This window comes from Lepidochelys kempii, chromosome 16 (genome assembly GCF_965140285.1).
Source record: "Lepidochelys kempii isolate rLepKem1 chromosome 16, rLepKem1.hap1, whole genome shotgun sequence".
Lineage (NCBI taxonomy): Eukaryota > Metazoa > Chordata > Testudines > Cheloniidae > Lepidochelys > Lepidochelys kempii.
Window position 1 is genome coordinate 9,958,464 of NC_136395.1, and position 12,751 is coordinate 9,971,214.

A 12,751-nucleotide genomic window follows, 5' to 3' on the forward strand; every position below is an offset into this window, starting at 1 on the left:
AAATCAAAACCCAGCTCCGTACAGAAAAGAATTCTGAGCGTCTAGTGTCCTAGGAAAGCCCTGCTGTGAAATCATAAACATTAACATTTATGATTTGAAAAAATAATGATCCTGAAGGCACCAAGATTCTCCAGTTACTGTTTGTTTCTTTTAGCTGCTTTATACCAGACGTCTTTCCCTTATTGACTTCAACGGAAACTGCTCCTTACTTTTGAAAATCTGTCCACTTATTTGAGCACCTAAATACAGATTTAGGAGCCCAAAGGGAAAATCTTGGCCTGGGCCATTTTGTGGTGCTCACAGGGAAAGCAACAGCACCCAGTATTGCTCAGCACTTGGATCTGGGCCCTACTCGCTTTATGATTAAATAACAGAGCACCTTTGTCTGAAAAGCGAAGCGAATGCCATGTACCTGGAGACTTGTCAGAAAGCATCACAAGAGACATGATGGCGGAAGGCACTTGACTGGGGTGGTCGCCCGTTCCTCATAAATGCCCTCAGCAGCCAATGAAATATACATTCCTGTGCTCTTTTGATTATGCTCAGCGTGGCCCATTAACAGTCCCTTGGCCGGAGTGGAGGACCTGGCTGTCAGGCGGCATGCTGGGTGGTTTCCTCCCTTCCCCCCGAGAAGTGGCTGGTTGTCCGGGGGCCCGGCTGCCCAGTCCGCTACCTCGTTTAACGCCCTTCAGCCTGGCGGGGGCAATGCAGCCCCCGAGCGCGCGCGCGGGCATTTGCAGCGCCGTGGAGGGTTCGATACGAGCCTAGGGCAAGGCGGAGGGAAATCCGGGGTAAGGTTTTGAATGTCTCGTGGAAACACATGCAGCAAATTCCCTTCACCTGAGGAAGTTTTTTTTTTTTTTTTTTAAACTGCCCCAAATTGTCTTTCCCGGTGCAGAGTTCCTTCTGCTGGAGTCGCAGCCGCAGCCGCAGCCCCCCCTCCCCCCCAGACTTCCTCGCCACTTGCACCCCCCGGTTTCTCGGGGACAGAGGGCGGCCGGGCCCCCCCGGCACCCGGGCGAGGCTTGGGCGGGAAGCGGAGGCGGGCGGGGGCACGTCCAGCCCCGGGGGCACGGGCGGGGGAGGCCGCGGCTGCGGGCCCCGCTGGAGAGCGGAGCCGGGGCGGGCGGGCAGGCGGGCGGGGCTCCGGGAACGGCAGCCCGGCCGCGGTAAGACGGGCGGGGCAAAAGGGGCACAGACACGGGCTGAATCGCCGGGTCAGGTGAAAGGGGCTGGATTCCGCTCCCCCCGGCCGCTGCTCGGACCCGCCTCTGGGTCCCGGCGCCCGAGCGCGCCGCGGCCGCCCGTGTGCCCGGAGCTGTACGGAACCAGCACGCCTGGGAGCCGCCATGACGCTACGCGGTACCGGGGGGGGAGGGGAGGGGAGGATAGGGTATGGGTGCCGCCATGATGTTCGGCGCATGCGTGGTGGCTCACGGAGGTGCTCCATTGAGAAGAATCTGGGGAGGGGGAGGAGCCGAGGCGTGAGGCGCCGCCGAAGGGGCGGGGCTAGGCTCCGGGGCGCCGCTCCCTCCCTCCGGCCATGGCCACTGTGGATACCGAGGTGAGTGAGAGCGGCAGCGTCCATCTACCCCGGGCGGGGGAGAAGGCGGGGAGGGGGGTTAAGTGGTATCACCCAGGGCCAAACAGGCTCTGTGGGAGGAGAGGAGGGGCCCTGTCCCCCGCCCGCCCCATGGTTCAGTCCAACTTCGCGCTGAGGGGAAGAATGTGGGAGCTGCTGCCATTGTGGGGGGGGGGGGGGGCACGGGACTCCGTATAACTCACACCCCTCCCCGGCGAGCGAGTGGTATGGGCCATGCAGGTGCCGGGGCCCCTGATGGGCAGCCGCCAGGCAGGTTCCGGGGCCCACGTGGCCGTGAGCCGGGCAGAGGTGGCACTGAGCCCGGCAGCGTCCGGGGCCCGCGCTGGCCGTGGGGGGGGGGGGGTGAGCGCCGCGGGGGCCGTGTGGCTCCCTCAGGGTCCCGGGCCCGAGGCTCCTCTGGGCCGCTCAGGGGGCAGGGCCCCGTGCGGGGTGTTATGAGCCATTCAGTGCCCCGGGCCCCCGGGGCGGGGATGAGCCGGGCAGGGGGCGGGGCGCGCGAGGGGCCGGTCCCCCTCCGAGCCGGCCTGGGGGTCCGCGGGGCTCGGCGGCCCCATGGGGATCAGGGGCCCCATGAGCATCATTGGCCCCATGGGGATCAGGGGCCCCATGGGGCCGTTACTGGCCCCATGGGGGTCTCTGGGTGCCGGGGTCACTGGCCCCGGAGACCCGTTTGCCAGGTGGTCCCCCCCCCCCGAAAGCCGAGGTGCAAAGCCTTCCACGGGGGACAAGCCATGCGCGGCTCCTGGGGGTGGGGCGTGAACCATGGAAGCTGGGGAGGGCTGTAACTGGAGGGATGGGGGGAGCCTCCGCCTTTTAGGGTGACTGTGTGTCCCTGACCCCTGTGCTGAGCCCTGTCCCACCCTGGCCAGCTTTGTAAGAAGCGGCTCCTCGCCCTGGTTTTCGTAAAACCCGCGGGCGCCGCGCTGAAGGGTGCTGAACCGGTGACTTTGACAGCGGGCTGCTTAATCACATGTGGGCCTCAAGCACCATCCCCCCCACACCCATCACCTACTGACACGGGGGGGGCAGCTTCTGAGGGCCCTGTCCTGGCAAGAGGAATGAGTCCTGGGGATGCATTAACCCCAGAGATCACTAGGGAGCTGCATGGTGTGGGCCCCAGTGGGTAGTTATGAAAGGAAGATTGATTGTCTGTTTCTTATTCACTGTTGGGATTTTAAGCACTCGCTAGAGGGGGAGATGATTCCCCCACTCCAGTGGTGACAGCTGATAGGCACTTACCCTCCTCATATGCACACATTCAGGGCTTCTCTCAAGACCAGCTCCCTCTCCCCCCAAAATAACCTTGTGACTAATGTATCAGTTTCACCGCAGTCCCAAGTAACTGGGAGGGTACTGTGTCAATACTCTTTTGCTCTGCCCTCCCCTGCACATTGAAATCAATATAAAATTTTCTTCTTCTTCCAACTTAACCAATGAGTACAACATAACCCCCCGCACATGCACAACCAATTAATCAAGGGGGTGGTGTTTCATTACCATCCACTCACCTCAGTTATAGGATGTGTGGAGATTTTGGAGGGATGCATTTAGAATCAATACAACCTCTTAAACAAGTGAAGTTGGAGGTGGTGAAAAGGAAATACATTTTTATTAAACAGGCTCATTCCAGATTACAGTGAGGAAAATGAGCCTTCAAAAAGAGCAGAAGTTGGCATCTTGAGCTGGAGTGGGGGTGATGGGACTGTGGGGAGTTGGGTCGGCAAATTTTCCATTGGGGAAAACTACTTTTTGGGCCTAGGAACTTTTAAGGGTTCCATGAAAATGAAGGAGATTCCAGGCTGCTCTTTGGTTGCTGAGTGTGTATCATCTGGCATCCTTTTCCTTTTCCTTTGCCTGCTTGGCAGTAGTTTAGATGAGGAGGGCTCCTGGTTACTACAGAGAATTCTTTCCCCGGTGTCTGGCTGTAGGGTCTTGCCCAGATGCTCAGGGCCTAACGGATCACCATATTTGGGGTCGGGAAGGAATTTTCCCCTGGGTTAAGATTGGCAGAGATCCTGTTTTTTAAATTTTTTCCTTCCTCTGCAGGGTGGGGCATGGGTCACTTGCCGGTTTAAACTAGTGTAAATGGTGGATTCTCTGTAACTTGAAGTCTTTAAATCATGATTTGAGGACTGTCAGTAACTCAGCTAGAGGGTATGGATCTATTACAGGAGTGGGTGGGTGAGGTTCTGTGACCTGCAATGTGCAGGAGGTGGGACTAGATGTTCACGATGGTCCCTTCTGGCCTTAAAGTCTGAGTTGGTGCAGCAGCCTCGACAGTCAAGGTTATGTTGATCAGAAAAAGGTGATGCTGAAGGACCGGAGAGCCCCCTAGGTCATAAATGGGGTTGGAGGTTGTGACACACTTTGGAAGATGAAATGTACTGGGACTTTGTCAGAGATAGTGAATTCAGAACATAAAGGTTCCATCCATGAAGATTTTGTTTTGACTCAACACTCACGTTCAGTAGTTTGAAATGCACCGAGTCTGAAATGCTAGGGAATTTATCAAATTCGGATCCAAAATCCCTGAAGGAAGTGGTGTTTGCCAGCTACCCTCACCACATGATGGCAATTAGTCATCAGATTCATAGCTCTAAATATCCCCAAAGATTACACAGATTCATAACTCTAAATGTCCCAGTAAAGAAATACAGGCATCACATTGAGCGAAGATGCCTTTTGCTTGCTTTGCTACCAAATGCAAGACTAAGACTTTCTCCCAAGCTTTCTTTTTGAACATAGTTTCAGAATATACAAGTTGCACTGAAGTAAGGAATAAACAGTTGCAGCAGTGAACAAGAGGACATGCACAGGAGAACAGACAGGATAATAATACTATTGTATATTTTATATATCAACTGGATACAAATAGCTGCTGCACAGTTAATGATCAGTATCCTCCCACAGCCTGGCTGCACCTGACGTTACAGGTATGCAGTAGTATATGCTATAACATTTCACAGCTTTCTGGTTTAATCCTATATTCAAAATACTGCAGTGTGGCAGAAGGAATTTCAGCCCCATGTGGGATGACGTTTGTGGCAGCGTTACGCAGATGGTAACATTAGCAGTTCTTTGTAAAATAGTTCGAAGGTGGAACGCTCAATCTAAACGCTTGTCAGGTGAGATCTTGAATTTCTTACTCAGGGAAAGCCTTCTTAACTTCAATAGGCATTTTGCTCAAGTAAGGACCATATACATCATATTCAGTCACAATTGCAGTCTAGAGGCCTGATCCTGCTGCTCTTATTCATGTGAGTAATAACCGTAGGGCTTTTAAAGGGGATCAGGTATTAATCTTGCTGTGTGATTTAAGAGTTAGTATCCAGGCAATTCCATATTTTAATACACCAAATTCTGCCTTCAGCTACAGTGGTTGATTGATGTGGCACTGCATGGTTGTAACCAAGGGCTCTTTCCCCATGAACTCTTTATATATAGTTTAGTCTTGCAAATAAAAATGTACACATACTGTGGGAAAAATCTCCAAGGATCTTGGCTGAGGGGTTATTTCATATACAATTATCTGGAGAAACTATTGAGTATTATTCCTCTGAAGGCATTGGCTTAATATCTACAGACACATCAGTGGGACATGGAGGGTGGAGGGGAAATGATGAGTTATTTAGATCACTCTCATAGTTTAGTCTTTCCTCCCCCTTTGTCCCTCCCAGCTCCAAGAAGTTTAGGGACCAGATTCTCCCCTGATTTATACCATATGTAACCCCACTGACATCAATGGGGATGGAGTGCATATAAATCAGGGCAGAATATTGGAAACTGATGTAGATTTTTAGACTAGAGGCTAGCAGTTTGGTTTGTAAAGGCTAGCCCGTAGGAGGAGTAGCCCTTACATCCTGCAACTGGAATGGTAAAGCCAGGACTGTCAGATCCTTCTCCGTCATCCCATGATCAGTTTGTATTGCCAGATAATAACAATAACACTTAGCTCTTATATAGCGCTTGTCCTTAGTAGATCTCCCAGCACTTTACACGGGAGGTAAGCACCTTAGCGAAGAAACTGAGTGGGATTGGGGAATTGTGTTGTGGCCAAGAGACGTGGTTTGTTCTTTCCTGTGTGAGCTTTGTGCTCAGAAAACAGGACATGTCTGATCTACCCTACGTAAAGAATAAGCATTTGTAATCTACACCAAACACGTGAGCAGTGTCCACACCAGACTTTACAAACATGTTAAGTACCTCAAGTTAAATGGCAATCCATTAACTCTAGGGAAAAATGTCTAGAGTAATGAAGCCTGTGCTGAGGCTGGGGGCAGAAATCAGTATTTAGCACCAACCTAAGCACTGAAAGGCAGGCTTGTTCTGCAGTGACTTATACCTTGTGGCAAGCCATACAGGTTGGGATTCATAGATTCTGAGGCTGGACGGGACCATTGTGATCATCTAGTGTGACCTACTGTATAACACAGGCCAGAGAATGTCTCCAAAATAATTCAGAGAACAGATCTTCTAGAAAAACAACCAATCTTGATTTAAAAATTGTCGGTGATGGAGAATCCACCACAACCCTTGGGAAATTGTTCCAATGGTTAATTACCCTCACTGTTAAAAATTTACACCTTACTTCCAGTCTGAATTTGTCTAGCTTCATCTTCCAGCCATTGGATTGTATTATACCTTTCTCGACTAGACTGAAGAGCTCATTATTAAATATTTGTTCCCTGTGTAGGTACTTATCGACTGTAATCAAGTCACCCCTTAATCTTCTGTTTGTTAAGCTAAATAGATTGAGCTCCTTAAGTCTGTCACCTCAAGGCAGGGTTTCCAATCCTTTAATCATTCTTGTGGCTCTTCTCTGAACCCTCTTTAATTTATCAACATTCTTCTTGAATTGTGGGCACTAGAACTGGATGCGGAATTTTAGCAGGGGTCGCCCCAGTGCCATGTACAAAGGTAAAATAACCTCTCCACTCCTACCTGAGATTTCCCTGTTTACGCATTCCAGGATCACATTAGCTTTTTGGCCACAACAGCACAGTGGGAGGTCATGTGCAGCTGATTATCCACCACACCACAACCCCCAAATCTTTTTCAGAGTCACCACTCCCTAGGATAGAATCCCCCATCCTGTAAGTATGGCCTACCTTCTTTGTTCCTTGATGGATACATTTACATTTAGCCATATTTAAACGCATATTGTTTTCTTGCACCCAGTTTACCAAGCACTCTAGATCACTCGGAATCAATGACCTGTCCTCTCCATTATTTACCACTCATCCAATTTTTGTACCATCTGCAAAGTTGATCAGTGATGATTTTATGTTTTCTTCCAGATCATTAATAAAAATGATAAATAGTGTAGGGCCAAGAACTGATCCCTGCAGGAACCCATTGGAAACACACACACTCAATAATGACTCCCTGTTTACAGCTGCATTTTGAGACCTATCTGTAGAACCGTATCTGTGCCCCTGTAGTGTCTGGAGTGTAGACATACCCTCAGTTTTTATACGTAGAGTAGTTCATCTATATGGTAGCTAATGGTTGAGAGTCTAGTTAATTAACTGTGCTGCAAGTATGATACAGACAGGACCCACACAGGAGATACCTGCCTTCTTTACTGCTCCTGCAGATGATTTTTGTTCATTACAGGTTTTAATATAAGGTTAGTTTGATTCTTTAGGTCTTAGACCTTAGAGTCAACAGCATGCTGAAGATTAAAGCTTGGGGACCTGACTCACTTCTTGCTCTCACCAATTTTACCCCAGCGCAGCTGCAGGTTCATTGAGTTTGGTGGAGATACTCTGGATTTGTGCCAGCATGAGTGAGAAGAACCTCAAGCCCTGGGTCTTTTGGAAATGTCCCTTTCTAAACTGATAACTTGGGATAAAGCTCCCCCACAGTACATGGGGCCCAGGCAAAGCCCCAAAGGGGTGCATTTTATCTGTGATGAATAAGAAGTGGGGTATGTCCGTCCCCCCCCCGACATCTGTGTCAGGGTTGTGTCAGTTTGCTAATCAAGGCATGTCTTCCCAAGGTCTGTTGATGAACAAAGTTGCTGGCCCATCTGTTGTGTGATACAGTCACCAACAGGTTCTGCAGTTTTCACCTTGGAGGAGTAGCCCTTAAGTAAGCTTGAAATCAAGTAGATTCCAAACAATGATGCAGTTTCTCCTGGGTCTAGAGAAATTTCTGTGAAAATTGGTGTCTGGTTTCTGTGCTTTCAATAAACCAGCTCTAGTTAGAAATGATTTTTTCTTCTTTTATCTGTTCATCAGTAAGATCTTTTTTCTGGAGATGCTTTTATCTTTACAGATGATGGATGACAAGCCAACCCCATAGGGCCAGATTCTCAAGTGCTCAGCATCCACCATTGGGACCAGACTGTCCGAGGAACTCGATACCCATGGCTCCTGTTGTGACATCCTGGCTAGCTTTTCAACAGAGCACCAACATGCTGAGCACATTTGAAAACGTGGCTCAGTGATAAGACTCTGCTGGGCTTTGAGCCTTGCTCTTAACCCCTGAGCCAGCAAGAGTTGGGTGTGCTCTCTCATCAGCCCCTGGAAATACTTTGTGTTGTGGATTAAGGGACAGCATTTACTGGCTCCAGTAGGGTTTCTGTTCCCTGGCTCCTGGCTGGAAGGACAATACTGTAATAGGCTATTGAGTGTAGGGATGCAGGAAGAGCTCTGGGCAGAATGAGAAACCACTCCACGTAAGTGACTTCCTCAGAGTTTCCCACTTTCAGTTTTGCAGGTGACGTCGTTCTTTAAGTCCTGCCCTGCTCTGCCTCCTCTTCTCAGTTACTCCTGATGGCTGATTTCCTCTCAGGATCCCTGGCTCATAAGTGAGGAGAGTTCTCTGCTGTGCTTGCCTGGGCCCATTACTTTTAACACATAAGCTGCTTCAGGTAAGTTAAAATAAGAAAACCTCTTGCATTTTAAATTCCTCTCTCTCTTTTTCACATGAGTGATCCAGAAGGCCATGACTTGATGGGCAAAAAAAAAAAATGTTTTCTTCAATTGTGTTAACTCAGTAGAGTTAGCTTAACAGTAAGCCAGTGTGAGCTCCTCTACACAGGAAAAAATGGGTGTGTTTGCAGCCACGTTAGCCCCGCTCCAGGCTAAAATGTGGCCAGTTAATCCAGCTTCAGAGGTTTTAGTCTTCACTAGGGGAAAAAAAGGTGTTCTGTCTTTTTGTGTGTTTGTTTACCACATGTTAGCTAACGTGGTAAACAAACCTAATGTGGACAAAGCAGTTGGTAGTTTTCGCACATGTTAGCATGTCACGGTAAACTCTGTGGGGATGCCTTGGGTTTGCTTATCCGCTAACACGCATGAAAACTACCAACTGCCTTGTCTATGTTAGGTGCTACACCTTTTTTCCTAGTGTGGATGCTCCCAATGAGCCTTTAATCATGTTAAGCTAGCACCCTTTTCTGCCCATGTAGACAACCCCAAAGCTACAATAAATTCAGCTAATATGAGTTCAGATGTGTTAGCTTGTGTATTAAGGAGCATTAAAAGAGGGCTTTTTAATTACTTTAAGCTAATTCAATTGAGCAAACAAGATTGAAGAAAGCCCCCTTTATGCCCATCAAGACAGAGCCTAGGAGGTCTGATAAACCCTCCAACAAGTGAGAAATATTCTTCTGGGAGGACTGCTTGCATTCTTAAGGCTATATTTTGGGCCCCTCCTTACCATCCTGCAGTTTGCTTCTATATTACATGATTTTGTCTGAGTCTAAATTTGAATATAGTTTGGTTCCATGGGATGAGACATTGCAGAGGATTCCTTGCTGCTCTGATATAACGCACAGATAACTACTGAACAAGATGAGCATGTATGATACTGGGAGTGGATAAGAATCTACTTGTGTGGATAAGGAACTGGATGGAGGGTAAAGACAGGCCATTCAATACTAAATTCACCCCTTTCAGTGTCTTTGCCAGGGGGATTTCTCAAGGGCAGTGATGAGCGGTAAGCGGGACGGCAAGTGGATTGGAATGGTAAATCAGTGCATTCAGGCCTAGTTCTGTTTGCATATCAATAGTCTGGAAGAAGCAGCACGCAATAAAGGGAGGAAAGTTGCAGACGGACAGCTAGGGAGGAAATCAGTGCAGAGGCAGTAGGCAACCAGATTCAGATTGACTTGGATAGACTAGGATTATAGGCAGGTAAATGGCTATTGCTACGCCATGTTGAGAAATGTCAAGTAACCTGAGCAAGGGCAAAAATTCAAAAAAGGGTTATTGCTTCTCAGGGCAGACAGCACAACACACACAGATCAGGAAAAGGATTTGGGGCTTATAGTGGATAGAGCACCCAAAACCATCAACACAAAATTTGGGGCTGAATTAATAGATAGAGGTAACATTGATGCCCAAAGGCTATAATGACAGGCACTTTAGAGACAGACAGCTGGGTTTTGAAATAAGGCATTTTAGCACAGTGCAGGAAATCAGTGATTCTGCATGTGGTGTGATGTGCTCATTGGTGGTCGTGCTTTGATTAAAAAAGGAAGGGGACACAGGGATTCTTCCACGTGTGGAGAATGAATAGTACAGAGCAGCCAGAATTAATCTGTTGACCATGGCTATACAGAGAGCCATGGGAACTCAAGACTGAAATGAGGGGATCTCAGTGAGGAGCTAATGATGACCTTTGTATGACTTGAAGGGAACAGAAATGCTGTGTGCTTCAGCCCTGTTTAGATTACGATGAAAGGTGTATTTGTAAAACCTGTTAGCTTAGATGTTTTAACTAACACATTTTAAACCTCTAGTATAGAGAGGGCAAGTTGTATTTTAATGCATATTAGTTGGTCTAGATTAATCCTAAATTTCCCTTTACGGTTCACCTTGAACTGCTAATTTGTTAAAATACAAATTGCAGTGTCGCCAACTCTTACGATATTTGGTGTTTTTCTTCAAGCCCCAGCTCCTGGAGTCATGTGATTATGTGAGAATTTTCTTTCTTTCGTTCTTTCTTTCAGAGGTTTTTCTGCATGGATGGTAGGGGAGTTGAGTTAGAATCCAGGTTAATTGTGCAGCGTAGACATATCCTATCTGGGTGCTTAACTCTCTTGGATTTTCAAAGGGGCGTGAAGAAGTACTGGGTCTGGGAATTTTGAGGGGTCTGTTAGGTGCAAGGGGTAGTTACAAACTGCGTACCATCAAAAATGGTTAGTGTAAACCAGTGGTGTGCACTGCACCGCAGGCTGCACGTGGCCTGTCAGGGTAATTCGCTGGCGGGCTGGGGGCCGCCCACCACTGGTGTAAATGGTCTGTAAAAGGTGTTAAAGAAGTATATAGAGTGTAAAATATTGACGGGCATTCGCACTGACTAGTTTATCTAGTTCCATCTGGTGTCCTATTGCTCTATAACTTTTTATGTAAAGATGTCAAGATTGCTAGAGCATAGAGCCTGAGTCTAAATAATGTATTCATTGAGGGGCATTATTAATATTTGATAAACTAAATCAACATCTCAAATGCTTTGCACCCACAGACAGGCTGCTGAACTGGTGACCAAGATACTAGGAGTTTTTAATCGAATGCATGTAAATAATAGTCAGTGTCAATTAGTCTGAGTTCTAAATGCTAACGGAGTGTGATTTTCTTGCACGTGGAATTCACCTTGTGGTCCTTGGAATGGGAGAGGTGACAGCAAGCCAGGTTGAAGTGTTACAATTTGGTGCTTATACAATTCTTTAAAAAGAAAATCTTTTTAATTAAAGTCCAAACCTTTGTTGTTCATAAGCAAATGTCTTATAGGATTTAGAAGCTTCACCTAGAATATTTCAACTTCCCTCCAAAACATTGAGGATAAACAACTAACACATCTTTAAAAAGTAGACCTCACCTATACAAAGCTAGGTACAATATTTACTTTTCTTGCTGTCCCTTCATGTGCAGATGGCAATTAATACTGAGATGTGCTACCAGTATTCTAACAAGAAGCTCTCAGAAAGCCTTTCACTCTTGGTGACAAGCACTGTGTCCTAGGGGTGCACGTGCTAGGACAGAGGAGAGGTCATGCTGTCTATTTGTTTGTTTTACTCTTTGAACTAAAACTCAAGGAAGCAGCACCCCTAGCCCAGCAAATCTATATTCAGTGCATTTGCTGGAAATGTTTATGCTTTGGTCCATGAAGAATGTACAGCGTATAGAGAGAGTCCAGCTTACATCATTTGAAATGGTGGAGAAAGTGTAAGTTTGTTCCCTCACTGTTTTGATTTTTCCAGCCACTGTCTTTAGTTCTGTGTCCGTCTTATGAGCTGGAGAATGTCACATTCGTAGCCCCAGCAGGTCTGCTTTCTCTCAACACAAATATGGGGCACTCTGCTTCATTCTGAACTTTTGAAATCAGCCTGTTGTGTATTCGATAGCATCCTCTCCCAAACAGATCCTGGTGATATGGCTGCCCTGCTGGTTTCCTAACAGTCCCAGCCTCCTCCCTGATGCAGTGTGATGTTTGTAGCAAAGTGTTTTTAATCATTCATGACTCATTGATTTTATTTCTTTCCAAAGTCTTTGCTACTAGACTGAGAATGCTGGAAAGATGTCTAAAGACACGTTTGTCCTGCTCCGACCCCCATGTGGTATTAGACCAGACTTCCAATCAATGCTTTAGGATGAAAATACCCCTTGGTTTTGCATCTGTATTCACATAGAATCATAGAATCATAGAATCATAGAATCATAGAATATCAGGGTTGGAAGGGACCCCAGAAGGTCATCTAGTCCAACCCCCTGCTCAAAGCAGGACCAATTCCCAGTTAAATCATCCCAGCCAGGGCTTTGTCAAGCCTGACCTTAAAAACCTCTAAGGAAGGAGATTCTACCACCTCCCTAGGTAACGCATTCCAGTGTTTCACCACCCTCTTAGTGAAAAAGTTTTTCCTAATATCCAATCTAAACCTCCCCCACTGCAACTTGAGACCATTACTCCTCGTTCTGTCATCTGCTACCATTGAGAACAGTCTAGAGCCATCCTCTTTGGAACCCCCTTTCAGGTAGTTGAAAGCAGCTATCAAATCCCCCCTCATTCTTCTCTTCTGCAGGCTAAACAATCCCAGCTCCCTCAGCCTCTCCTCATAACTCATGTGTTCCAGTCCCCTAATCATTTTTGTTGCCCTTCGCTGGACTCTCTCCAATTTATCCACATCCTTCTTGAACT

At 47.5% G+C, this 12,751-nt stretch overlaps 1 protein-coding gene across 2 annotated transcripts in view; it reads left to right on the top strand.

The window, feature by feature from the left end:
- Positions 1-706: 706 nt before the first annotated feature.
- EHMT1 (euchromatic histone lysine methyltransferase 1) overlaps positions 707-12,751 on the top strand; it is a 170,447-nt gene continuing 158,402 nt past the window's right edge. Inside the window, exons 1-2 of one of the 2 annotated variants that reach the window (XM_073313920.2) lie at positions 707-791; positions 8,319-8,480. The gene's annotated coding sequence lies outside the window, so the exon portion shown is untranslated. Of the gene's footprint in view, positions 792-1,463; positions 1,565-8,318; positions 8,481-12,751 lie in introns of those variants that run through there. The other variant, XM_073313919.1, reaches the window with a different exon arrangement.